The 27536-nt window shown below is 39.3% G+C and overlaps 1 long non-coding RNA gene across 3 annotated transcripts; it reads right to left on the reverse strand.

The window, feature by feature from the left end:
- LOC129700782 (uncharacterized) lies at positions 1–27527 on the reverse strand. 3 transcript variants are annotated; one of them, XR_008724101.1, is made up of 4 exons: positions 27399–27527; positions 24485–24608; positions 5494–5594; positions 1–910 (listed from the first exon to the last, which is right to left on the reverse strand). It is a non-coding gene; the product is annotated as an uncharacterized LOC129700782 (long non-coding RNA). The 3 variants fall into 3 exon arrangements; XR_008724100.1 differs by lacking the exon at positions 1–910 and adding an exon at positions 1683–1705; XR_008724099.1 differs by lacking the exons at positions 1–910; positions 5494–5594 and adding an exon at positions 10559–13405.
- Positions 27528–27536: the final 9 nt, after the last annotated feature.

Below are 27536 nucleotides of genomic sequence, written 5' to 3' on the forward strand. Positions count from 1 at the left end.
GTGTTTTGGGTTGGTCAATATCAGTAATAAATGTTGTTACAGAGAGGGAGAAAATATGTTTAAGTCATAAAGGATTTAATTTCTCGCACTGCTTCCAAACAGCCAAAAACCATGAGTAGTTTTGTTGATTACTACCACTAAGACAGACATAATAGGAATTGAATTTACCATCTCAGTTGAAAGTCAGTTTCCACATCCCTATCATCAACCATGCCACCTCTCACTCAAGCATTCACAACTAAGCCATTCATGGCTATTTCAAAATGTTCTTTGTGTGGTGAATCTCTGGAACTCTCTGCCACAGAAGGTAGTTGAGGCCAGTTCATTGGCTATATTTAAGAGGGAGTTAGATGTGGCCCTTGTGGCTGAAGGGATCAGGGGGTATGGAGAGAAGGCAGGTATGGGATACTAAGTTGGATGAACAGCCATGATCATATTGAATGGCGGTGCAGGCTCGAAGGGCTGAATAGCCTACTCCTGCACCTATTTTCTATGTATCTATGTGTGAATAAAATTGTAACACAACATCTCTGTTGCTTTTGTTCTCTAGATCAATTGCTAATTTCTTCTGTAAAATCAAGCCGTTAGCAGTTCACAGGATGAAGTTAATTCCTAAAACTTCTGACCGCAAAAATAATTCTCCCGACTACAAAGAAAAATACAGGAGTGACCCTGAGACGCTGGCATTTTAAATTAATAATACAATTCAATTTTATTTGGTTGTTTGTCATGTGACTGGAGCCAGTACGTAGTAAAGGCAAAGCTTAAATCAACTTGAAATGTCTGAGTTTACCAAGGCAATGTAATGGCTTCTGAAGCAGAAGATTTCAAATTCTGCTTCTATGGTATAGATTTGACACTTCATATTTGAAAGCAAGCATCAGCAGAGTTCAATTCTGCGGCTGAATATCTGTCAGAGAAAAGACTTGGGTTGAATCAAAGCTAGATGACAGACTCAAAACAATAATCTGATGATACTTGGAAAATCACCAAACACATCAGATAAAAATACAATTCACCCACATAACTTGGAAATAAATGTTCCACTTTGCAGAGGAACAAATCACACAACATCAGCTTTGAAAGTTTTGTATACTTTGAGTAGACTGTTTGATTTATTCTATCATAAAATTCAAAGATAAATAGACTGCCAATGTTTTTTTGTGGGTGGTAGCAGGATATATACATTACTGAAATAACATCTAGAGGTCTATTTATTTTGATACATTAATTAAAATCCTGCCATTATAGAATTAAAAAAAAGTAGCAAAAATAGACAGCACTAAACCACTGCTCCATTCAAGATAGGAAATCTGTCCACATCTAGTTATAGCCCATGGTGACACCATACCCATCAAGTCTGTGAAAGGATCCTGTAAGCCCCTAAATTCAGCAGACAAATAAGAATAGATCATGTAGCTAGGCCACATTCCACAAGAGAATTAAAAGCCTACCTCATCGGATTTTTCTCCGGATCTGTAATACAAAAGCTCATAAAAAACTATTCTGTCCTACTGGTATTTTTTTGATCTAATTTGCATTATAGAATTAAAAAAATAGGAGTAGACAGCACTCTGCTCCATTCTCTATTGTACTCATCAAGTCTGTGATCCTCTTTGTATCATCTGCTACAAAAGCTGCCAAAACTATAGTCTCTTGTGCACTTGTGCACTTGACTTGGTGTGGTACCCTGGTGTAGTATTATCTGATTTAATTGGAGAACACACTAATAAAAGCTTTTCACTGAATCTCCGTACATGTAACAATAGTAAACCAATACTAGAACCAAGCCATGTAGCTGATAATTTTCATTTCCCTCACTCCCAGGACAATGGCATATTATTGATTCAATGTTTGTGCCACATATTCCCTTGCCCCATCACTGCAATATTATCTTAATTGTAACTTAACTGATTAGCTAAGACGTCTCTAGAAATAGGTGTGAATCTCATTATTCAAAGATAGTACAGTAGGTGAATTGGTTCATGTAAATCAGTTACATAGAAACATAGAAAATAGGTGCAGGAGGAGGCCATTCGGCCCTTCGAGCCAGCACCGCCATTCATTGTGATCATGGCTGATCGTCCCCTATCAATAACCCGTGCCTGCCTTCTCCCCATATCCCATGACTCCACTAGCCCCTAGAACTCTATATGTTAATTGAGTTAATTTACTAGATTGGTTTTACCCCACAATTATTTTAGCTTGGATAGATGCAGGAGTATCAGTAGTAGCTGATAAGGCATGTGAGAGAGAATAGGTTACAGCAAAATAAGTGGGAATTGACAATGTTTAAAGGAGATGCATGGGCACGTTTTTTTTTAAGAGTGGTGGAAGCAGATACAATAGTGGCATTTAAGCACGTAAAATGTGTAAAGAATGGAGAGATATGGATCATGTGCACGCAGATGCGATGAGTTTATCTTGGTATTATGTTCAACACAGACTTTGTGGGCCGAAGTGCCTGTTCCTGTGCTGTACAATTCTATGTTCTATGATGGGATAATTCTGGAAACCTTAGACTAGCCATACCTAATGGCTTCCTCTATATTGTAAAATAAAAGTCAGAATCATTCAGTACAAGAATCTCACAAAGGTTACATCATGAAATTAGAACTTTTTCCCCATCAAATCTGTGTCGGCTTTGTGTAAAAGCTATTGAACTGAACACACTCCTCCACCTTCTCCCTACAATCCACAAATGATTTCCTTTTGGATATTTATCCAGTTGTCTTTTGAATGCTGGTATCGATAGTTCTATTGATTCACTAAGAGCTGCGGGTCTTTTGTGAAATCAGGGAAGGTCGAGGTTTTCATGAATAATTTTATTCCTGGGTTGGAACACCAACTTTACGCCAATGTATTGTTATAGAGCCAAACAAAGGCCTCCATGGTATTATTATTTACTCATAGTCATACGGCATGGAAACCAGCTATGCAGATCAAATACCTATCTGTATTTTTTGCAGTTGCCAGCACTTAGTTTGTAGCCTCATGTGCATTTAGCGCAAGTGCACTTGCAGATACTTTGGTCTTCTGTTTGATCCTTTTACACTCTTGATGACGGTGCTTATCTTACTATAAAAGACACAGCAAAATTTTAGCTCTCCCCAATTGTTATTTCAATGATTGAATAGAAAATCAACTGACAATTTTTAAATGACGTGTTCTCTCCCATTTTCCATATGTGACAATGAGTCCCAACTAACCAGAGCTATGCATTTGTTTGATATATGGAAGCACTTCCTTCCCCAGGCTTCAAGAATGTGAATATAAGGAGGATACGGTGTATGAGTCTGCAAATAATAAAATCAAAATTGCAGAACATAGTCTATTGAGGCATTGGGGAAATGGGCTTGTGACTAGTGAATGATCTTTATTAACAAATGTAGTGTTATATAAAATGGACAAGGGGAAAGATGAGCATAAATTCTTCAATGAAAATATTAATGGTTAGAATATGAAGGCTTTGGTCTTTCAAATGATAGGTAATGTTGAAACTTTGAGAAAGGATGGAACGATGACCTGATAAGCTAATTTCCAAACTGGAGAGTCTTAGTGCCCAAAGAAAGCCACAGCTCTATCTTGTGGAGAACCAAAGTGATTTGATCAAAATTTAGGAGATGATGAAGGAAATTGATTGTAGTTAGGTGGAAAGTTAACTTCATCTAAAAAAGGTTAAGATGTGCCATGGGTCACAATTGCAAGTTGTATAAAACCAAAATTAAGTTAGATGTTACATGGCAGTTCTTTTCCAAGAATACAGTGGATATGCGAAACAGGTTGCTGGCTTGTGATAAATGCTGGTTTGCTAAATTTCTTCAAATGAGGTCTGATACTATTTCTGCCAGGTGATTACTTTGTAGAAAAGATGTGTGCTGCATGACATTAATCTGAGCCAGACTGATGATCTGGTCTAGTTTTGATAATCTAAGAGGGTTGTTGAAGAATGTTGTCAATTTCTTTTCTCCAATCGGGCCTGAGTTTATGGTTTTTGCCTTCCTAAGATTGCATGCCTTTCAGAGACAAAGAACAAATATATATTACGATGCACGGGATATAGCCATTGTGAAGAGCAGGATGAATGAATCAGTAATTCCTTTCTTGCCCACCATTGTTCATTTGTTACAATCAGCAAAAAATAATGGCACACGTTTTATAAACCCTAATCTGATCTGGTTTAATATTAAGACTATCAATAATGTTGATTTAAATATATTAAAACTTTTCCAAATTAGTTAGTAATGGATTCCTATTAACAAACTGCCTCTATGCTGCTGGAATTACTGTGTGTGTCCTTGCTTTGTGTTTCTAAGTACATAAAACGAAGAATGGTACAGCACAGAAGCAGACCCTTCAGCCAACTAGTCTGTGCCGAAAATTAGGACAAGTTAAACTAATCTCCTCTGTCTGTACATGATCCATATCTCTTCATTTCCAGCATGACAAGCTGCCTATCTAAAAAGCTCTTAAATGCTACTGTGGTATCGGCCTCCACCACTCCTGGCAGCAGGTTCCAGACACCACCCGCTCTCAGTGTAAAAGGTTTGCCCTGTGTATCTCCTTTAAACTTTGCTCCTCTCAACTTAAAGCTATACCTCTAGTCTTTGAGACTAACCCGTGGAAAGGGTTCTAATTAGTTTTTTCACTATTTTCTATACTTCTATCAGATCCCTCAACATCCAATGCTCAAGGGAAGATAATCCAAGTTGGTTCAACCTGTTCAAATAGCTAATATCCTCGATTCCAGGCAACATTCTGGTAAACCTCTCCTGCACCTTCCCCATAGCCTCCACATCCCAGAGCACATTCAGGTGAAATTTCGTATGCAGGAATATGAATTTGTGAATGGGTAAGGTATCTGAGGACACCACAAGAGAGGAAAATCAAGTTGGGGAAAATCAAGGGTGGGAGGGAGAGTAAATAGTGGAGGAAGTGAAAAAGAAAATTTGTCGTATCTCCGGTGACACTTACCAATTTCTACAGATACACCAAAGAAAGTATCCTATGCGGATGCTTCACAGTTTGGTATGGCGATTGTTGTGCCCAAGACTACAAAAAATTGCAGAATTGTGTAGTAGCCCACAACCGACCTCCTCCCCATCGACTCCCTCCATACTTCACACTGCCTCGAGAAAGCCGCTAACATAATCAAGGACTACTCACATCACGTTCATTCTCTCTTCACCCCTCTCCCGTTGGGCAGAAGATAAAAAAGCTTGAAATCACATTACGCCAGATTCTTCCCTGCTTCTTCCCCACTGTTATCCAACTCTTGAGCAGGCCTCTCATATACAATAAATGATTTCCCGATCTTCCTATCTATCTGGTTGCATTCCTTACAAGTTTTTTTTTTCATCTGCACTTTCTCCGTAGCTGCAACACTATTTTCTGTCCACAATTTATTTTCTCTTTTAGCATGCAAAACAAAGTTAATCACTATACTTAGGTACATGTGACAATAATAAACCAATATTAATATATGAGCAATACCTTGGAGAGAGGTGTGTTGCCAATTTCAATATGCTAATTTTGGACACTTCTTTTGAAAATTAAGAGTGTGTTCACAGACTTCTGGTTTTCCTGAAACTCATCTGTGGAAGCAAGGTGAGAACATAGCAGAAATTGAGGGAGATGCGAGAATGAAATGCAAGACTAAGTAAGTACTGATATCACACAGCTGTTTTAATGGCTGGTTCTGTTATAGATTGCATTCAAGGTACTTCTGCTGAGATATTACCTTGACAATTCTTTAAGTTATATCAAGAACATTGGAGGTTTGTATATCTGATCTCCATTTACACACTTGTACTGTATTTGTTCAACTCTCAAATATGAACGGCATTGACCAATAGCAGTTGGGGCAACTCCAGTACTAATAGTACAGCCACCAGGAGGAGCATGAACAGTGGGAGCACCATTAGCCTGATTATCATAGATCACCATTATGTGGGAAAGAAGGGATCGACTGCATTGCATCTCCCATTTACTTTACAGAAAGCTCATATATTGGAACATCCGTGTCTTGGGTGATTCAAGGTCTTTATTAAGTGTTAGTAAACATTACTAGCACACTGGAACAAGACTTGCGGCCAAGTGAACATTATGGCCAGGCTTTATTATTGGCTCTCAAAGTCATCGCTGCCGTCAACTTTTATGCATCTGGACCCTTCAAAGTCACTGCCCAGAATTGTGCATTATCTCATGGTCAACAATTCACAAATATGTAAGGCAGGTGAATAGAGAATTATTTGCTTGGTACCCAATCATATACACTTCTCCTGCAAACCCACTAGAATTATTTGCAGCTTTAGTTGCCTTCCCATGGGTGCAGGATGCCATCAGCTATCCACATAATCTAATGAAGCATTCTCTGCCCCACCCAAATACCCAGGATTATTGACTAACATCAAATACAGACACTTAATCAATTCATATTGAACACTTAGCTGAAAGTGTAAAACATTCAGCAGTGAGGGTCAAACATTTAATCTGACCTTTACTGTTGGCCACACAAAGTTAATCATCAAAGTGTTAAATAGTTCATTGCACAAAATCAAACATTAACTTTTGTTACCTCTTTCGATGTAGGGTAGGGATTGTGTATGCAGTGATGTTTATCAAAATTGCATTTTGCAAATGCATTCTGACTGACCCAGCAAGCATTCATTTCTTTTCCATGAGATTAAGCTTGGCTTCAATCTACACGGAGACCTTCGGAGAACAGCAGATTGCTTTAATTCATAACTACAATAAAAGTAAACTTTCTACTGATAATTTAACATTTTGCTGAAATAAGCTAAATAATTGAAAATATGTTTATTCCCACAGAGTATTCAAATAAACATGATTATATCATATATATATTTTTGTCAATAATTTTGCTCACATTCTGTAAAAAAACATGTATTGTATAGCTGGGTCTTTGCTATGAATACATTCCTTATCTGCCTGTCGCCGCAAGCAGTCTTATTCTCACAACCTTCAATCCAAAGTCTGAACATTTTCGGTTTTAGACTCTTTTCCCATTATTCCTTTTAGCAGTTTGCCATTTGTGGCCATATGATTCTAGCTTGCAGGGATATTCTTATAAAGACCATTGGTGACTGTATAGATGGTGATATGAGACCTTCCAGGGAGAGCCAGGAATACCTGCAAGGTAAACTGAAGATTGATATGCTGAACTAACCTTGAGAGAGCAGAGCAGAGTGAAAGGGATAATGCAACAGGATGTTGCAGTCAACCTGGGCCTGCACTTCGTCCTCCAGTATCTAGACCGCCAGGGGACCTATGCGAGGATTTTGTTTGTTGATTTTAGCTGTGCATTCAACACCATTGTGCCAGAGTAACTACACTCCAAACTTTCTGAGTAGATTGTGCCTGAACCCCTCTGTCAGTGGATCACCAGGTTCCTGACAGACAGGAAGCAGCATGTGAGGCTGGGAAAGCACATCTCGGACTCTCAAACCCTCAGTATAGAAGCACCGTAAGGCTGTGTACTCTCCCCTCTCCTCTACACCAATGACTGCACCTCTACAGACCCCTCTGTCAAGCTTCTCAAGTTTACGGACGACACAACCCTGATTTTACTGATTCAGGATGGGGAAGAATCTGCCTACAGACAGGAAGTATCACAGCTGGTGTCTTGGTGCCATCGCAACAACCTGGAGCTCAATGCTCTTAAGACAGTGAAATTGATAGTAGACTTTAGGAGAGTTCCCCCTCACCTCACCCCACTCACCATTAACAACACCACAATCACATCTGTGGAGTCTTTTAAGTCCCTGGGAACCATCATCTCCAGGGACCTTAGACCTAGATATTATTCCAGGCTACCATCGACTCCACAGTCAAAAAGGCACAACAGAGGATGTACTTCCTGCTGCAGCTGAGGAAGCACAATCTACCACAGGCAATGATGGTCCAATTCTATACGGCCATTGTAGTCTGTCCTTCTCCATCATGGTCTGGTTTGGCTCAGCCACCAAGCACGACAGCTGGAGGCTGCAGCGAATTGTCCGATCAACTGAGAAGGTTATTAGCTGCAACCTTCCCTCCATTGACGAGATGTACACTGCAAGGGCCAGGAAGCGAGCGGGTAAGATCTCTGACCCCTCTCACCCTGGCCACAATCTCTTTGAATCACTTCCCTCTGGAATGTGATCCGGACTGTCATAGCTGCCACAGCCAGACATAAAGACAGCTTTTTTCCACGAGTAGTAACTCTACTCAATAACCAAAAATCTGTAGCTTCCTTTTGCTCTGGTATTTTATTTAAGTCACGTTTAATCTATGTTTTATTATTAATGTTTAATGTTTTGTGTGTCGTTGTCACTTGTGTGCGGAGCACCAAGGCAAACTCCTTGTATGTGAATACTTGGCCAATAAACTTATTAATTATTTCATGTAGGTGACCATGCTACTGCATTCATTCACCTTCACTACTTTGTTTGTCTCAATAAATAGCTGTAAACATTAGATTCATTAGGGTAGTACTATGTTGACCCCATTGGCAAACTCAAACCATAGCGCCTTTATTTCACCTGTAGAATTTTCCCCTGGCCAGAGGAAAGGGCTATCTTTCTGATATCCAACAGGTATCCTCTCGAGTGGCTTTATTGAATCGAAGTCTGTGAATCGAAGATAAACACAAAATGCTAGAGTAACTCAGCCGACAGGCAGCATCTCTGGAGAGAAGGAATGGGTGACATTTTGGGTTGAGATCCTTTTTCAGATCAGTTAGATGAGTTACTCCAGCATTTTGTGTCTATCTTCGATTTAAAACAGCATCTGCAATTCTTTCCTACACATATAGTCTAACATAACCAAATCTGCACACAAAATGCCAAACGTAGCTGAAGCAAGGTTTTATGCAGCTGCCACATTATTTGCCACTTTTATACTCAATGCACTAACTGATTGAAATATACTACATGCCTTCTTTACTGCACTGTTTGCTTGTGTTGCCATGTTTGCTGAGCTTTAGGTAAAATGCTGATTTTAAGAATTAATGAATTTCTCTGGTCTCTCGGAATAATTACTTGCTCTGGGAAATGAATCAGGGAGCCATTAGGATTATCAGATCAAAGATGATAGTTATTGATCATGCCACAACATTAGCCTTTAGCAATCATCACTAAAGTCTGCATTTTTAGGCCATGGTTTGCTGAGCATGGAGATCAAAGCTTATAACCTGTGAACATTATTAATTGTAATAGATAACATATGATTGTCAGTTTTGCATTCATAAACTACAGAATCATGCTTTTCATCTTATAAAATGCTTAAAGGAATTTACTGTGAAAAACATCATTAGAATTTGTTATATTAATGTTAGTGTTAGTTTATTTTAGATACAGTGCGGAAACAGGCCCTTCGGCCTATCGAGTCCGCACCGACCAGTGATCCCCACACACTAACACTTTCTGCACACACTAGGGACAATTTTCGCTTATACCAAGTAGCCAATTAACCTACAAACCTGTACGTCTTTGCAGTGTGGGAGGAAACCAAAGATCTCAGAGAAAGCCCACGTGGTCATGGAGAGAACGTACAAACTCGGTATCGACAGCACCCATAGTCGGGGTCAAACCCTCGTCTCTGGCGCGGCAAGCGTTGTACGGCATCAGCTCTACCGCTGCTCCACCGTGCCACCCAATGCTTTATGGTATTGTAGTTAATTCGTGATGGTCAAGCTGAATGCAAAGAAAATGGACACCGGGAAATATATCAGCACTGCAGATTCAGCAGACCTCAAAATCTTAAGTCTGTGTTTATGCTGTCCAATTAACTTTAAAAAACACATATATCTGGGATATGCGAGGAAACCAGAGCACGTGGAGGAACCCCAAGCTATCACAGGGAGAACGTGCAAACTCCACACAGACAGCACCCGATGTCTGGATCAAACCCGGATTTCTAGCGCTGTGTGGCAGTAGCACTACCAGCTAAACCACTGTGCGCAATATCCAAATGCTCTTATGTATCAGTCAACGTGTAAACACTTCCATTTGGGCTGGGCACTGTTTTGGCAGAAACTTGGTTGAAATCGCTGCATCTAAGTTGATGTATGCTGATGTGGCAGTAACCTGGGTGAAGGAACTTGATCCCCCCGTTGCTTCTTAACAATAACCTAGAAGATAGCAAAAGATGCACTTCAGCATTTGTACATGAGGGTTTCACTTAAGCTTCATAGTTCTGCAATAACTTGTGTCCTGCCCATATGTGAATGTCCAGTGGCTCAATATGACGTTAGCAATGCTTCTCAGAGCACCAATTTATTTACCATGCACAGCCATTATCAGATCTAATGATACTTTATTGCATAATCAAATGAAAATCACATGAGAATAATTGAAATAGCATGCAACAAAATGTAATATCTTAAGGGCCTGACAGCATATATTATTCCTATGCTATTTATTCTCCTTGCTATATCTTTTCTTGAACTTGGTGACCTCAAAATTGTACTACGTTGGAAAAATGTGAGATAAAATGATGCTCTGCAGAGTCATTGAAGGAGTCCATGGCTCAGTAAGCACACAGGTTCAGTCGAAAATAGGCTGTGAGGAGAAACAGTTTAATGGATGTGTACTTTTGACCATCTACATTGCATAATAATTTAATCGTTACAGTAGAATGCTGAGGGATTACAGTGGTATGCTGGTTTAGGTTTAAGTTTATTATTATTGTTACGTGTAACAAGGTACAACTTCAACGTATCCAAGGAAGTGATTGTTGATTTGATGACTGTTGGATTATGGCCTTGCATGGCAATTCCAACGCACAGGTGCGCAAGAGGCTGCAGACAATGGTGCACCCTTTAGACCCGAAACTTCATCAATCCATGTCTTCCAGAGATGTTGCCTGACCCGCTGACTTACTCCAGCACTTTATTGTTTTGTAACTAGCATCTACAGTTCCTTGTGTCTACATATTACTGTATAACCTTAATCCTACCTCAACAACTAAACACTACGGACCATCCTTTCCACTGCCGATAGACACAAAAGTCTGGAGTAACACAGCGGCGTCTGGAGGGAAGGATTGGGTGAAATTTCGAGTCGAGACCCTTCTTCAAACTGGATGGCTCTGGAGAAGGGTCTCGACCCAAAAAGTCACCCATCCACTCTCTCCAAAGATGCTGCTACTTTTTGTGTCTGGCCTCAGTTTAAATCAGCATCTGTAGTTCCTTCCTACACATCTCTTCCACTGCCATGGACATGTGTTCTAATTATCTTTTGAAGATAGACACAAAATCCTGGAGTAAATCAGTGGGTCAGGCAGCATCTTATTCCAGTATTTTTGTGTCTATCTTCGGTGTAAACCAGCATCTGCAGTTCCTTCTTACACATGTAATCATGTATTGTTTTTTAACACGCAACAAAGGCTTTTCACTGTGCCTCGGTAGGCATGACAATAAACTAAACTGAACTATTGATAAGGTTCACTTCTTAATAAACAGACAATTAACAAAAACGTTAGGTAGACCAACTCAAGCTTTACTTATCATCTGCCGGCGGAAGTGACGGGGATGCGCCTGTCAAGTAAGCTACAGACACTGACTTCCCCGCGCCACGACTTCCATGAACAAAGCTTTGAATGGTGTTTTTATACAGTGTGTCACTTAATCATATTCCAAAGAGGTTAGTCATCGTCACAAGACTTAATCACATTCCAAAGAGCTTACAAGATTCAGTCAATACACATCACTACACGATGAGTCTGAGCCTGTCTCTCTTATCAATTGGTAGACACATTTCAACGGCACCGGTCATTGTCTCAATACACATCAACCTGAGTGCGTGTCTCTCTCTCTCTTATCAATCCACTGGAGAAGGCCTGCTTGAGACGAAATATAAGTTACAACTTAGTCAAGTATTCCCCTATGTATATTTTATATATTTAAAAGCATTTAAACTTTTCATTCCTTCCTCTTTATCGTTTTGATGTTAACAATTACAGTCCTCGCCGAGTACATAGAAAAGGCCATAAGCATCGCAACAGACAAATTAAAGTACAATTAGTAATACAATCAATCCATGGTGGACAATAATTCGCCACGTCCTTCCAAACATATTAAATGGCCACCAACTGCCCCCGGAGCTATAATCATGGAATTCAGCTCCTACCTTCTTTATTTTAGCCACTTCTGATATGGGCGGCCAAGTCGGTAATGTTGGAGGAAGCATCGGGGATAAAAGTACAACATTCCCAGCCAATTATGGCGCACGTCCCTCCTTTTACTGCTTGGATAAGATATAGGGCCATTCTGTTCTGTAATACTACAGTTCTCATAGCTACTATCTCAGCTGTTACTCCATCTATCTCGTTTTGGGTTGCACTCAAGGAGGCGGCAAAGGCATTCGCAATCGTCTCCATAGCGGAGGCCATGTTAACGAGTTCCCGTGATACTACGATACAACCATAGGACGGGAAGAGGATCATAGAAAATTGCTCTTCGTTAGAATTCGCTTGGAAATCCCCATGTGCTGGTGTAACTTGTTCATGGTTCTCATGTGTGGGACCACTTATGCAACATAACAGTACCCTGTCCAGTGATGGGGTCCTTTTAGTCGTTCCCAAGTTGCCCTGTCTGCCGGCGGCATTCCTGGTAACCATGGGTAGGCCCAGGACCCAAATACACAATATGTGCCATTAACCGGTCGGGGTAGGCCAACAATGGTGCCTGACATTGCCATTGTCATATACATACTGTTTCCCAAAATACACCAATGCCTTGGTTGTGGCAAAAACAGGTAGTATTAACTGGCCTGTGCGGATCTCTTACTATCTGCAGTCGGGGTATATCTGCTGTGCTAGTCATGTTTAATTTCCGATCTTGTTTAAAGGGAGTGGTGTACCATCCTTTATATATGGGTTAGTCCTCATATTAACCATATGAGTTTGCCATTCTGAAGGCACCCATTAGTTACTGTTTTATTGCGAAAACAATGCAGGCCAGAATCTCAATTTAGTGCAAGGCCAGAATCTCAATAAGATAAAGAGATATTGTTAAGAGGGGTATTCCACCTGTATTATTATATGGGATGTGCGTACACACCCAGCATCCACTTATATTATCGAGAAGGGCAAATTCAAAACTCATAGAAAGAAACAAGTTCTTTCCCCAAGTCCAGTCCATCTGAGCCGATCCCAGATTAAAAGGAGGGTCAATAGCCCCATTATCCTTTCTTGGTTCTCTGAACCGTTTACAGTCAATGAGATGTATCCAACGGGGGTGATCTTCAATCTTCACGGCGGTTGATGTTGTTGGTAGCACTTGGTACAGTTCCTTTCAACACAGTATCAATTTCTTCTGGTCCCAGTACCTTATCAGTACGTAGTCAGACAGTATGGACTTGTCCCTGTGTTCAACTGGTAGTGGCTTCTGTGCCTCTCGTTCCTGGGAATGCAGACCAGGCAAGGCATGGGTTAATTGCTGTGCATACATAATTAGTTAATCACTGAGGGCCTGTAGGTGTAACTTCCACAACGTCTGGTAGGTTCATAGCTTATCCTGTTATCAATTCACAAGGCTTTAATCCTGTCTTTCGAGCTGGGGTTGTTCTGAATCATCAGAATGACTGGAATACCTTAACCTATTCCTGTCCCGTCTCGGTCAAGGCTTTACTTAAACTCTTTAGTGTCCTATTCATTCCCTCCACCAATCCAACACTTTGCAGGTGGTTTTGATGAAGCCGAATTTTAGTTAAAAATATTAAATTGGTTTCTGGGCTAGCTTACAGCTTATATTTAGTGTCAAATTGGGCTTTCCTCAGGTTGGGGGGTGTGAGAGATAACATTGTCTCCCAAGTGAAGGAGCTGGAGAGAAACCTTTGAAGTAGAGATCAAATAACCAATGTTTATGGGGGAGCAGGCAATCAAGGAAGAGAGAAATAAACAGTTGCATCTTTGTAAACAAGTGACCTATGTTTATGAGGGACCAAATGACAGAGGAAGCAGCGAAAAGAGCTAGGGGTGGTCTATTTGGAGATAAGGCAAATGGACAATGTTTTTAGTATATCTTGTACCATGTAAAAAAAAAGGTTTGATGTGATGTATTCTGTGGAAACCTTTTCCAGTACTTCTGACCATGACTAATGTCTGTGGAATGTGATAAGGGGACAAAAAACCTATTTAAAGCAATGTAATTCTGTTGTTCAGAGAAGAGGACTGGGGACAGTTGAGTGTCTACATTGGTCACTTAGCTGGAATCCTCGCTCCCTTCCATCGGCCGATGTTAAGTAAAGTTTTGAACTGGTCTACCAAAACAGTTTGTGTGGTGTCTGTTTATTAAGAAGCGAACCTGGTTTAGTTGTTATAAAAGTAACTTTTTCATTGGCGTAGTTATGCAGGCCTCGCTGGGACCACATCAACGGCTGGCTGTGCAAGAGGTTGCGGAGGTTGCCGGGATTGGAAGGGAGATAACTGAGCTCTATCGGTCCCCTTGTACGACCGACTCCCTAGAAACTCCCGGGAACGTCTGTGCTCCTTCATCAGAGGTTGACTTGGTTCCCTGCCGAGGTTCTTCGAAACAGACAGAGGTAAGACCAGTTGGGCTTTATATGGTTTTTTTTTAAAGCAGGGATTGCGTATGTATTTTTAAGACAGAATTGTGCATGTATTTTTAAGAAAGGTCTTATGTATATTGTTAAGAAGGACGTGAGTGGTTCCTCTTTCTGTCTATCTCTCTTTGTTTTCTCTTTTTCTCTCTCTACTAAGGGCTCATCAGCCTTGTTGAGATATCCGTGATTTGTCGGGTTGAGATACGGGGGTTGAGGTGTGTGTCTGGCTTATTGAGACATCCGAAGAGTTGTCGGGTTGAGAAATAAGTGACGTTGTATATTACAGTATTAGGAAGTCTGCCAAGTTGAAAAGAAACTGGGGTCTCGGTTAGAGGGTCTGCTTCGTTGAGACACTTGGGTCGTATATTAAGGAATTAAAAAGTCAGCCAAGTTGAGAAACTGGGGTCTCATTTAGTGGGTCGGCCTGGTTGATATATTTGGAACGATTCGGAATTAAGAAGTATTTTTTCTCTCTCTTTCTTTCTTTATCTATCTATGGGGAATGCTCTGGATACCGGTCCAATATATGTGTTATTTGAATCCTATGTATAATAAGAAATTTAGAATGTTAAGTTACAAGTTGACCAAACGGTTGGGGGATGAAGCCTGGCCAGTAGGGGGCACATGGAATGTTGAGACAATTAAATAAGCAGAGGTGTTGCTATGGGAAAGGAAGACAGGAACCCACTAGAAAGCCGATTTAAAATAGACTTTAATTTACAGCAATTGAACACTAAATTCCTTCCATTTGGCCTATAAATTGATGTAAATGAGATTTAAAAATCGTGTTTTATTGTGAATTATTTGTGAATATAATTTGGACACTTAGGTATTTAAAAATGTTAATCATTTATTAAGAAATGGATAGATGTTTAGATCTAGTAATTGAAGTTTGAACTTAGCTACAATTGGGTAACTAACTAATTATATGCTTTTATTTCAGGTCATCCAAGTAAGATTATTTTATATTTGTGTCAGAATGGTTCAATCTATGATAACTGAAAATTTCATTCAGTTCTCTTAATTTTTAAGAAGGTTATGGGCTTTTGACGGTCCATGATCACAGTTTTTTTGTTATGTCCATAGAAAATCAATAGGGAACAAGATGCTAATTTCCGAGTATGAAAATGGCCATAACTTTTTTATTACTTGAGATATGAAAATGAATTAGGTGTCGAATTAAACTTATTGTTATGCTTTATCTGATGGGATAAATTGCAGATTTGATTTTTTTTAAATCTCACAGTTTGGTAACTTGCCAGATAGTTAAGAAACAAGGATAGCACTAGGAAAGGATGGAAATTATTGCAACTAGAATGCCAGTGGGCAGAGGAACAAGATAATAGAATTAAAAGACAGACAGGAGGTGAGAAACAGGTGATGGTTCAAAAAAAATAAACCCAGTACTGGTAAATCCTCTGGAGGAAACTTCATGTCTGGCACGACGACCCTATTTGGTAATGAAGATGAGGAGGAGTTAGATAATCTTGGGAGATGTCTACCAGTAGCAATGGCATCTTTACCTGGGACAGTTCCATCAGTAACATCCCTATAACTTGAAGTTCTGACCTTACAAAGCTCTCCAGGATTGGGAGCACGGGAATGCCTTTCTGTGTGTAATTTGTTAAGGCATTGATGCTACCAGAACAGCTGATCATTATTAAATGTACTGCACACACTGGTGCTGGGGACTCTATAGCAAAAGGCAATGGGTTGCTGATAGCGTATCCAAACAGGCAGCCTGTACATCCTAATGCATAGTGACAGCAGCTAAACAGATGCTAGCAAATAGAACGGTCCTGCCAGATATGAGGGAGGTATGTACATTACAGAGGGACGCCTCTTGTATATAATAATAACTATGGAAACAAGAGGGCTGTGCCATTGATTCAGCACACCCCGCTTGGACAAGTTGGTGTATAACGATACATTTTTACCCGTCTTACCCATGCTGGTAAGGAGGGAATGATAGGATAACAAAGGAAATGTGGTGGCACTGCATATTAGGAATGGCAACTTTATTCATTTGCATGGGGTTGCCGACCTGTGAAAAAAGTTACATGCTTGAGTTGTTTTACTGTTCATGTTTTAAACTATCTGTTATGTTTAAACTATTTAAATAGTTGTTATTTGAATATATTTGATTCCTTTTTAATGCCTTTGGCAACAAAAAGCCTTCAAAATGTCATTGAGGGTGAGTCTGTAGAACACTCTGCCTGGCAATTTCTGCAGTAGGTAGGTTGTTCAACCTTGTGAGAGACTACTCAGTCTGTCCTGGGGTTCTGGTAAAAGTAAGTCTGGATGGATGACGTCTCTCGGTAGTGAGTCTCAGTTGTAGGCAAGGTCCAAGATGAACAAATTTGGTTATCTCTATGTCGAAGGTAACAGATTAAGAATGATGAGAATGACTTGGATTGGAATTGCTCCTACTTTAGCAACACGTTGTATTTGTTAAACTATTAAATAGAGGATTGATTTTGGTGATGCCAGTACTATATTCAAGAACAAGTGGTTGGGAGATGTTTACACGATATGTATTGGGAATATGACAACATGTTTGAAGGGACTAACTGAGAAGTATTACATATACGCAAAATAAGTAAAAAAGATGAGAAGGAAGGGATATTGAATGATATTGTGTTTAAAAAAAAAAAAATTTAAAATCAGGAGAAAATGCAGATTTAGTTCTGTGGGCAAGGTGAACTTGTAGGAGCATATCCGGAGAATTATGTGTCTTTAGCTCTCTGGCATTGAGGAAAATGATATATACATATGTTATTAATCACAAAGCTATCCAGGGGCTTTTGTTTGTGCTTGAGTTGAGGCTGGTAAAGGATGGGAAAGCAGTTTAAGGAGATAATGCCAAGGGCCCAGTGTTATAAATATTGCGTAGTGATTTTAGATTTACTTAGTAGGTGGAGTAAAGCTCTACCAACCACTATTACTAAGGAAAAATTTGCACATTTTAATATCTGACAGAAATTCACTGTACACACCACCCACAGGTATCTGGGATGGTGGAAAGAGCATTTGTGGAGGAAATCGATAGAGGATTTGGGCCTACTTTTCTCTAATAGAAATTGTGTAAGGAAAAATTAAATAAAGGCAAAAGAATCAACAAATTTTGTCAAGGGTTTGGCAGTACATTAAATCTCTTTGTGGACATTTTGTTGGGAATTCATCCCCTCTGCAATGTGGAAATGTAGTGTATTCATTAAGTACAACATAATTAAAAAAATAGATGCAGATATGGATAAATAGAAAAAGCATGAAGTACTATCATCTACATATATAGGATCGACAAAATGAGTGATCAGTTATAGGTGAAGGACAAATTTGTAGAATATATACACAATGGTTTTCAGAACTATGATGTTGAGGATCCAGCTAAGGAAAAGTTTATTGTTGAATTGAGTATTGTACACTAAGGGGATTGATTAATAGTCTTGTTTTAAAGACACTTTTAGGGAAAATTCCACATAGGATGGTGGAATTTTACATTGAGTTTGATGTGGGTTAATACAAAATTGGACTCTCAAATCGAAATAAAAGGATTTATGAAGTTATGAGCAGTGGGATGGCTGACAAGCCACATTAGAAAGCTTGATGATGGATATGCAATGGCTATCATTCAAATAAATGATTTATATAATTCCTCTAAAGCATCAAAACCCAAGAAATGTGATTTGTTTTTGAATGCCAGGAGAAAATAAAGGAAGAGGATTATAGTATTGCTAGGAATAGCAGTAGGCCTAAAATTGTGTGTTTTAGAACAATCAAATGAGAACTAAGAAATTAAAAAAAAAAGAAAAAGGGAAAGTAAATTACAAAGAGACGTCTTTGAAAATGAAATATTATATACTGCTGGTAAAACAATGTTTTTGTATATGTACTGCTTGTAAAACAATGTTTTTGTATGTGGAATGTGGGAAATTCGAAGCAATGAGCAAAGTTGTGTGTCACTTGTTAAGAAGTTGTCCTTTAAAATGCAAATTTACAAAGTTTATGGTGTGCTAATGTGTTGGATGATTATAGATCTTTTGAACCAAGTTTAAAAAAGACTCATCCCGATTAAAGTGTTAAATGAGATTGGAAATGTCAAAATTACAGAGAAAAGTAAATGTATTATTGATTACTGATTCTGAATGAGTTCTTTTGGAAAAGATTGTTTTGATATGATAACAGAGGTTGTCTTTTAAAATGCTAATGAAGCAAGATTACTGTTTTCAAGCAAACAAAAAGATGTTGCAGTGCTGTGTGAGAGAAATGAAGGTAAATGAAAAAATTGTTTTGTGACTTAAAAAAGGAGGTTTGAGGGAACTCACAATGAGGGGTAAAAGGTGAGAAGATAAAGTAGATTGGGGAAGAGAACATATTTGGAGAATTGAATATTTAGGTGGGGAGAGCCTCTTTGGATATAATCAGATTAAAGGATAAATTCACAGGGAAGTGTTAAGAAGTGACTGGAGATACTGAAGGATCAAAGGGGGACAAAACAGGAGAAACAGCTGGTGAACAAGATTCACAACTTTTTATTGATGCAGGAAAAGCTGCGTGTCCACCCCCTGGAGAGTGGGGGGGAAGCCACCAACAGGCCCTGTGCAATTAACTAATTATGTATGGTCGGCAATTAACCCATGTCTTGCCAGATCTACATTCCCAGGTTGGAGGAGCTTTGCTGGGAGCCATAAAAGCTATACGATGGGGGTGCTGGGACAAGAAGAAATTGAGACTGTTGAAAGAAACAACCAAGTATTGCTAACAACATGAACTGCTGTAAAGATGAAAGATCATCATCGCTGGATACATTTGATTGACTGTGAACAGTTTGTGGAAACAAGGACGATGGGCTATTGATGCTCCTTTATTCTGGGGTGGCCCAGCCCACATGGACTGAACTTTCTTCAGAATGGCAAACTTGCGGACTAACCCACATTTAAAGGATGGTACACACCTCCTTTTAAACAAGATTGAAGTCAAACATGACAAGCACAGCAAAGATACCCTGACTACAGACAGTAAGAGGTCTGCAAAGGCCAGTTAAATCTACCTGTTTTTGCCACAACCAAGGCACTGGTGTATTTTAAGGAAACAGTATATTTGTGACAGGGCATTGTTATGTTGCAAATGCAGTGTCACACAAGAGAAGCATGAACCAGTTACACCAGCACATGGGGAATTCCAAATGAAGCCGAATAAAGGCTGAGCAATTTTTATGATCCTTTTCCTGTCCTATGGTAGTAAGGTCCGGGGGAGGTTGGTGGCCATTTAAAATGTTTGGAAGGACTTGTGGAACGATTGTCCACTATGAATTGATTGGGTTACTAGTGTACTATTAATTTGTCTGATGAGATGCTTGTGGTCTTTCGTATGTACTCAGCAAGGACTGTAGTTGTTATCAAAATTTTGATAAAAGGATGGAATGATGAAGCCGAATTTTAGTTAAAAATATTAAATTGGTTTCTGGGCTAGCTTACAGCTTATATTTAGTGTCAAATTGGGCTTTCCTCAGGTTGGGGGGTGTGAGAGATAACATTGTCTCCCAAGTGAAGGAGCTGGAGAGAAACCTTTGAAGTAGAGATCAAATAACCAATGTTTATGGGGGAGCAGGCAATCAAGGAAGAGAGAAATAAACAGTTGCATCTTTGTAAACAAGTGACCTATGTTTATGAGGGACCAAATGACAGAGGAAGCAGCGAAAAGAGCTAGGGGTGGTCTATTTGGAGATAAGGCAAATGGACAATGTTTTTAGTATATCTTGTACCATGTAAAAAAAAAGGTTTGATGTGATGTATTCTGTGGAAACCTTTTCCAGTACTTCTGACCATGACTAATGTCTGTGGAATGTGATAAGGGGACAAAAAACCTATTTAAAGCAATGTAATTCTGTTGTTCAGGGAAGAGGACTGGGGACAGTTGAGTGTCTACATTGGTCACTTAGCTGGAATCCTCGCTCCCTTCCATCGGCCGATGTTAAGTAAAGTTTTGAACTGGTCTACCAAAACAGTTTGTGTGGTGTCTGTTTATTAAGAAGCGAACCTGGTTTAGTTGTTATAAAAGTAACTTTTTCAGTTTGGAAATGTGAAATCAGTCTTTAACTACTGACAAGGCAGAAGCCTCCTTCATCACCTTCCCTATGAATGTGTTCCCTGATCAGAGTCTATCTGAAGAGAGACCCCCGCCTAAAAATTATCTCTTCAATTGTCCAAATATGTTTCTCCTCCCCAATCTACTTTATCTCTCACCTTTTACCCCTCATAGTAAGGTCCCTCAAACCCCCTTTTGTAAGCTACGGTCTGATGTAATCAACTAACACAATACTGCATGGACCTTCATTTGTCCCTTACACAGCACATGCTTCAAGCCTCCACACATTTACTTCCCTGTAAACAGGAACTTGGCTGCTCATTTGCATTCTAAAAGACAAACACCATTATCACATCAAAACAAGCTTTCCCAAAAGAACTCAAAATCAGTAATCCATAACTTCGCCAATATCCTTAAACCCGTTAAAAAAAAAGATCATTATTAAGAAAATACAATTTAAAAAAATTATTTCCAATTGTTCCAATCTAACTTCGCAAATTCACAATTTCAAATTCCTAGTTTAAATGTATGCTAAACACAATTTTCCCAAATCAATATTTTCTTTTTCTTTGCGTATTGGCATTTCCAATCTCATCTAACACTTTAAGCAGGATGCCAAAAGCATCCAGGTCTCTTTTTGAACTCAGCTCAAAAGATTAGAAATATGGAAAAAACAACTTAAAACATCGATAAGGCAAAACAAACAGCGATTTTTGCATCTCTCCTCTGTTTAAGTCAAAAGAAAACAAAGAATAAGCAGTTAATTTCCACATAAATGGATAAACATATCCAAAGAACAAAGGAAAATAAAATAACTGTGTGTGGCTCAACCCCCACACAACTGCAACTTCTTAAAGAGGCACTACCTCTTAAAACTTTTTTTTTCCATGACATTCACTCAATAGTTGCCACACCTCATTCAATATCTTAAACCTCAGATATTCACACACTTTAAAACAATACAATTCTCACTCAAAAGTAACACAACTATACACACCTCCAGGAAAATATTCAAACTCTTAAAACTTTTATACACCTAAATACACTCATAAGTTTGCCCACCATTCCACACGTGATGTACTGAATTAACATAGAATTTTCACAAAGGAAAATGGTCATCACAATTAGGCTTTGAAATTGTAAGGTGTATCTCAATTGTTTTCCCTCCTTACCAGCATTCGTAAGGCAGTGTATATAATATGAAAGAACGGACAGAAAAACATCAGTTACACAAACTTGTCCGAGAGAGGTGCGCCAGAGGCCCGTCAAAGAATCAATGGTGCAGCCCTCTCGCATCCAAAAATCGAGCTGTGCGCCAGAGGTGTCCCTCTATACTAACTTTACATCACCCATGTCTTGGCAAGGCCGTTCTGTCTACTAGAATCTTTGGTTCTGTGGGGACCAATGTGCAGAATTCAGTGCCTTGGCAGAGGCAAGGGGCGACAGTAGTATCCTGTCTCAATGATAATCCGGATCTGCATTGTTTAACTCACTTACTGCTGGGTTCATTACTGCTTTTCCTTCCTCTTCTGCATCAGCCCCTCTCCCTTCTGCTTTCTCATCTTCCTTTTCAGTCTCCGAGTTGCTATCAGTATCATTTTCATCTGGAGTGCCCTTCCCTGAATGGTGGCTGGAGCCCCCCCCCCTCCTCTCCCTATGGGATCTTAGTGGGGTAGCTGCTGCCACCAGGGCATATAGGGGAGGTGGCAGGAGCCACCTGATACCACCATACAATACCCGACTTTGTTACCCATTCCCCCACAAATTTGTTCCTTATCCCCCCTTCTTCCATAAACAGGGTCGCCATGCCAGACAAGGGGTCCCCGGGGTTATTTTGTTTTAGGGCCTTTTGTTTTCTTTTTTTTTTGTTACCAATTGTCGCTTAATTTGCGACTCAATCAGGCCTTTCCTTTTTCGACCTTTTCCTGGTGTTTTATCATGCCAATTCTACATGTAACAATTCCAATTCTTAGGTATACCATCCTTTTTCGTCTTTTCTGCCTTTTTAACAGTTCTATATTCCATGTTCCTCCGACTGGCCAGGATTCATCTCCCAAACATTCGGTTAGCTTATAACTTAATATTCTATAGTCTTTATAACTTTTAGGATTCAAATAACACATATGTTAGACGGGCGTTCCTCCATTACTTTTATCCAGATTATTCCCCGTAGCCGCGAGTCTCTTCTCAGCCCGGCTACTTTTTTAGTTTGCGAAGCCAATTGCCAACTACTTTCCCAGTAGCAAAATACACATTCGCGCCAAACCTTTTCAGTTTGCCATGCCCAATCGCCGACTACTCTCCTAGTGGCAAAACCCCTTACCAACTACTTTCCTAGTAGCACAAATCTCTTAACAACTACTTTCCTAGTAGCAAAATCTCTTCACACCTAATACATTAATTACGACAAACCTTTTTAGTTTGCTCTATCCAATCGCCGACTACTCTCTTAGTAGCAAAATACATACACAATTGGTCCTACCATTGTCTGTATTAAGGATCTCAGCGGAGAACCAGATCAACCTCTGAAGAAGGACCACAGATGTTCCCGGGTGTTTCTACGGGAGTCGGTCTCAAGGGGTCTGATTAGAGCTCAGTTTTCTCCCTGTCCGATCCCGGTCACTCTGTAGCCTCTTGCACAGTCACCAGTTGACGGTCCCAGCGATATCCTGCTGACTATATGCCAATGATAGGGTTCACTTCTTAATAAGTGTGTGTATAAAATATGTGTATTTGCGGGTATGTGACACACACTGAGGTTTTTTTTTCTAATTTATTACATAGTGTACTATGTTTACATATTCTGTTGTGCTGCTGCAAATAAGAATTTGATTGTTCAACCTGGGACATATGACAGCTCACGGAACTGAGTCTCTGCGCATCCCTCTGCAATTGGATCCTCGACTTCCTCATCCACAGGTCAGTCTGTCCGATTTGACGGAAATTCCTCATCCTCAGTAACAATCAGTACGAGTGCACCTCAAGGCTGCGTGCTCTGCCCCCTGCTTCACTCACTATACTCATGACTGTGTAGCCAGACATAGGGCGAACTCCATCATCATGTTCGCCGGCGACACCACTGTTGTTGGACGAATTACAGATGGTGCTCAATAAAAGGATAGAAGTGAGATTGACCGATTGACCGGTGCCAGCACAACAACCTGGCTCTCAAGACCAGTAAAACGAATGAACTGATTGTGGACTTTGGATGAGGACTCTTAACCCTGTTTATATCAATGGAACGATGGTGGAGAAGGTCAAAAATTCCTGGGTGTGCATATTTCCGAAGATCTTTCCTGGACCCAGCACACCTCAGCGCCTCTACTTCCTGGGAAGATTACGGAGAGTCGGTATGTAAAGGAGGATTCACTTGAACTTCTACAGGTGCACAGTAGAGAGCATATTGACTGGCTACATTGTGGCCTGGATCAGCAACTTGAATGTCCAGGAGCGGAAGACTGCAAAAAGTTGTGACCATTGCCCAGTCCATCACCGGCTCTGACCTCCCCACCATCGAAGGGATCTATCGAAGTCGCTGCCTCAAAAAGGCGGCCAACATCATCAAAGACCCACACCATTCTGTCCACACACTACTTTCACCGTTGACATCAGGAAGAAGGTACAGGAGCCTGAAAACTGTAACGACCAAGTTCAGGAATAGATTCTTCCCTACAGCCATCAGGCTATTAAACACAACAGTAAAAAAGCTCTGAACTATAACAGTCTATTATTATTATTATTGCACTATATTTGTGTATTTATTGAGTATGTGTGAATGTATATATATACACACTGTACTTTTTTTTCTCCCGTTATGTTACAAAACATACCTTCAGCGGCGCTACAGATCTGCCACTGGCCGTGTGCATGACTTTGGCGCCTTTGAAGGGGGATGCGGGATTAAAATCCAGGTTTTGTACTGCTTGTCGGAGGCAGATTTCCTCGGGCTGCTAGCTGTTGAAGAAAAATCGATCGGACTTCCGTTCCCGTTTTTTTTTTTAAATCGCAAGACAATTTAATAATTGGATTAAAATAAAAGGCGACTTCTAACGCCCTCAATGCCTACAACGTAGGTATGTTGCAAAACTTACCTTCAGCGGCGCTGCAGATTTGTCACTGCCCGTGTGCGCGACTTTGGTGCCTTTGAGAGGGGGGCGGGTTTAAAATGCCGTTTCCTCCAGGCTGTTTAAATCGATGTTCATCAGCCTGTTTAATTGCTCAAGAGAAATCGCTGCGACTGCCATTCTCTGCACTTATTTTTAAGTTAAGTTAGATAATTTAATTGTTATAGTAAATTAAAAATCATCTGCTAAAGCCGTGAACGCCAACAACGGGACAATCTCACATAGGGGCCAAGGCAAGGTAGGCTGATTATTTTTACATTAAAAAGTGCTTATAAAAGTGCTTAGAAGATAAAGGCTGAATCAGCAAATCTAATATCATATTTATATAATATTATATTGAATATAGAAATACCTACAACAGATAATATTAGAAGAGACTGGGAACAAGAATTAGCTATAAAAATTTCAAAAGAGAGCTGGGATAAACACTTATTATATGTGCATAAATGCTCGATCAACGTACGACATACTCTAATCCAATATAAAACATTACATAGACTATATTATTCAAAAACTAAAATAAATAAACTTTTCCCCAATGTCTCACCCATTTGTGATAAATGTCAGTTACAAGAAGCTAACATAGCGCACTCTTTTGTTTTCTGTATAAAAATCCTAAAATTCTGGAACAAAATATTTGAAATCTTCACAAAATTATTTAAAACAAAACTACTACCCAAAGTAGAATGGATCATTTTTGGAATATCGGAAGGTAACCCAGAATTAAATATGTTTCAAAAGAATTTACTTAATTATGGGCTAATAATCGGAAAAAAGCTTATACTTAAATTTTGGAAAAATGCTCCAATACCAACAACAAAAATGTGGATTTCAAACATGTTCGAAACATTACACTTTGAAGAGATGAGACTCCTCCTAGCAGGCAAAGCAGATCACTTCCAAAAGACGTGGTCTGCATTTATGGAACAATTACATACAAGCATAAGGTGCAATAATAAGTTATAACATAAAGGCTACCAAGACCTGGAAACGGGGGGTATAAAATAAATTTTTAATAAAAACACGGTTGGTATATCCTTTTTTGCGGAGTTTTGTGTTACAATAGAGCGATTGATTTTTCTTTCTTCTTTTTTTTTCTAGGGTCTTATTTCTTTTCTTTGCTTCCTTCTCTAATTCCTTCCCTAAGGGGTTCTCTTTTCCCAACACTTTCCTGCACCTTCATGATTCTTGCTTACTTTCCTTACTTCTTTTATTTCTATCTTTTTTAAAGCTCAAAAAATGAAGTGGTACAACATAATGTAATAAGATATATGCGATGTATTAATGTGATTTACTGTACTGCTAATAAAAATAAAATTAAAAAAAAAAAAAAGTGCTTCTTAAGTTCCCTTTAATCAAAAGTTTAAGTTGCGAGAAGGTGACTTGGAGCCCCTCCGAACCGGCAGTATTTTACCTGCCGATATGGGGCTCAAAAGCACTGCAAATGCAACGTTCCAAATGATTGCGTTCCAGGAAAACCCATTCGCAAGATGATATAAATGGCCATTATTTTGCTGGTATTAAACACTAGATTCCTCCCATTTGGCCTATAAATCCATGACAGATTAAAAAATAATGTTATATTGTGAATTCTTGTGTGTATGTTATTTGGACCTTAGGCTATTTAAAAATGTTGATCTTTTCTTAAGGAATGGATAGATGTTTAGATCTAGTAATTAAATTATGTAATTAGCTACAATTGGGTAACTAACTAATTATATGCTTTAATTTCAGGTCATCCAAGTAAGATTGTTTCATATTTGTTTCAGAATGCTTCAATCTATAATAACTGAAAATTTATTTCAGTTTTCTTAATTCTTAATAAAGTTATGGGCTTTTGACTGTCCTCGATCACAGCTTTTGTGTTAAGTCAATGGAAAAGCAATAGGGAACAAGATGCTAATTTCCGAGTATGAAAATGGCCATAACCTTTTTAATACTGAAGATATGAAAGTGAATTAGGTGTCAAATTAAACTTTTTATGCTTTATCTGATGGGATAAATTGCAGACCTGATTTTTAAAATCTCAAAATTTTGTAACGTTGCTATACAACGTGACGGATCGCAGGAACGGGAATAAACAAAGGGTAAGTCGTCTATTTTACATTTAATCTTGCTTCTTGAGATGGCTTTAATCTAATTTTACGTTGCGAAGTATTTCCGAGTATGAAAATGGCCATAACCTTTATAATACTGAAGATATGAAAGTGAATTAGGTGTCAAATTAAACTTTTTATGCTCTATCTGATGGGATAAATTGCAGACGTGATTTTTTTAAATCTCAAAATTTTGTAACATTGCTACGTTATGTACTATGTATGTTCACATATTCTGTTGTGCTGCAGCAAGTAAGAATTGCATTGTCCTATCTGGGACATATGACAATAAAACACTCTTGTCTTGACTCTTATAAGACTATAAGTCACTCTAGAATTTTTGTGGCTCTTCCGTGTAAACCAGCATGTGCATGTCCTTCCTACACATTTAGGACAAGACAAGTCATGGTTTGCACATCTGAATGACAACAAAAAAAGCACGTTTTTGTTTTGTTTTTTTATCATTTGTCAAATAAGTAGTGCAGAGATGTTTCCGGGGATTGAGGATTTAATATCTCACCCACCACTCCTCTCGCTTCTTCTCCGCCGCCTCTTTCACAACCAAAAAGCTCCTCTAGTATCGATAAGATAAGATATAAGATCTTTGCTCACAACGACACGACGCCGTCTGGAAATTTCCACGCCGCCCACCCATCCTCCCC

The sequence above is a fragment of the Leucoraja erinacea genome, chromosome 10 (assembly GCF_028641065.1).
Source record: "Leucoraja erinacea ecotype New England chromosome 10, Leri_hhj_1, whole genome shotgun sequence".
Lineage (NCBI taxonomy): Eukaryota > Metazoa > Chordata > Chondrichthyes > Rajiformes > Rajidae > Leucoraja > Leucoraja erinaceus.